The following is a 2,326-nucleotide window of genomic DNA, read 5'->3' on the forward strand; positions in this document are numbered from 1 at the left end:
TTTATAAAATGTGTATTTTATTAACTTAATTTAAGAGTGTTCAATTTTTTTATTTTACCACTTTATCAAACTTCTCATTTTTAAAGAATCTTGGTCCTTAAATTTTAGTGTAAATATAGAATTTTAATTTTTGTAAACTATACTAAGTGTAAACCAAACTAAAAGACAAAAAGAGAGATTAATCTTTAAAGTTTAAACATAAACAATAATATATTATAATCGGGTCAAAATACCCTTTTGGAAAAGTTCAAGCGAATATAAAAGATTTAAAGAATATGACCAACAATTTTAGCCAATATACGTGGAAAAGAAATTGTTATTTAGGTGGGTCTCATTACTTTTTTTTTATTTTTCTTCTATACTTCTCTTCTATTTTTCCTCTTTAGCTAATTTTCTTCCTACTTCGCCTCGAAAAAACAAAGTTTAAGACCCATTGCTTATAAAAAAAGAAAAACAAAAAACGAAGTGATGATCCCATTTATTCATCTAAGAATCAGTAATATTATCATATCATTCTAACAAGCAAAGTCTTGCAAAAATTTTAATCGATAATAATTTTCTTCAAAATAATTTGTTTCATTAGTGAGAAAATGTGATAGCAGACAACTTTTTTTTCAGTACCACGAGATTTCAATAAAGTATTTGTTTGGATGTTATTAAATTGGTAAAAAATTATTTTTTTAAATAAAAAAAAATATTTTTTAGTGTGTTTGACAAATTTCTAATAGTAAAAGTAAAAATATTAAAAAAATAAAGAAAACATCTTTTTTAAGAAGTTACAATTTACATCTTTTTTTTAAAATATTTTTTTCTTAAAAAAAAGAAATATTTTTTACATAATAAATAAATAAAAAGTATTTTTATCTTATTTTACTCAAACATAATTGATAAATAAAAAAATATTTATATGAGATATCCAAACATAAAATTACTTTAATTTTTGTAAAATATTTTTTAAAAAATTATCATTAAAAAAATATCTTTTTCAAAAATAACATCCAAACAAGCCAAAAAATACTATTTTGGATCTTTGATATTTAACTCCATAAAATTGATTAGTCTATTTATTAATGATCTCTCTTGAATTAAAGGAATATGTCTATGTAGTACGTTAATAAGAATAATTATTGTTCGTTAAAGCGTCACTTCAAATTGATATTTTTTTTTTATCAGGAGATTTTGTTGTTTTTTAGAATAATTGTTAGAGGTCATTTAAATTTTTCTATTTTTTATTTTCTTTTTTTATATACATTGAGTAAATTTATTGTGTAAAAATTGAGAAATATTAGTGATTTTAATTTTTTTACATTGAATGGAGATTATACATATTAATAAAAATAATATTGTTAATTATTATCAATTTTTATCTATTTATTAATTGCTACTAATTATTTTAAAATGTTAAAATTTAAATCTTTGATGTTATATCTATGTAAATAGTTGATATAAATATTTTCACTTTTTGTATTTATTTTAGATAAAATATTGTATTAATTTTTTATTATTTATTATAAAATAGAATATGCACTTCTTATGATAATAATGAGTTTATATGAATTATGATGATTAATTTAAATTGAGTACACCTTAAACTTAATATAATTCTAGTAATATAATATCTTAATAATTTTTTCAAACAACAATGAAAAGATTAAAAAAATTATATCATCTATTAATTATTATAAGTTAAAAAATTAAAAATTATTAATATTTTTTAGTTTTTATATAATAAATTTAGCCAATATATATAAAAAAATAAAAAAATAAAGAAAAAATTCTCAATAATTTAAACAATTATTTCTAAAAAATAACAAGACCTTCAATAAAAAATTTATTAATCCTAATTAGTATTTAACGAACAAATCATCAATTTAACGTGTCATATAAAATTTTTTGATAACCCAAAAAAATATTAATAAAAAAACTAATAATTCTCACAAAAATAGAAATCAATAACAAAAAAATTATTGAAATAATTATCAAAGATTGTTTATGTTTTTTTTCTTAATTTTTAGATACGGGAGTTTTTGCAATTTTGTAAGTTGTTGAATTTCTAAAAGGCAGAAAAGTAAATAATTAAATGTTTATGTTAAATACGAAATAAAATAGCAATTAAATAATGCATCATAACCAGAAAATGCAACTTGCAGAACGTAGCTTGTTATTTGACATTTGCTATTCAGACATTATTGGTTGACCATAGTTAAAAAAAATTGTGCTATTAATTTAATGTAGCTTGAAAAAAAAAAAAATTCAAAACCAGTTATGATGGCTGTTCAGTGTCCAATCTGATCTTTCATATGAGCATACACGAAGCTCCACAAAT

The sequence above is a fragment of the Arachis duranensis genome, chromosome 6 (genome assembly GCF_000817695.3).
Source record: "Arachis duranensis cultivar V14167 chromosome 6, aradu.V14167.gnm2.J7QH, whole genome shotgun sequence".
Taxonomy (NCBI): Eukaryota; Viridiplantae; Streptophyta; class Magnoliopsida; order Fabales; family Fabaceae; genus Arachis; species Arachis duranensis.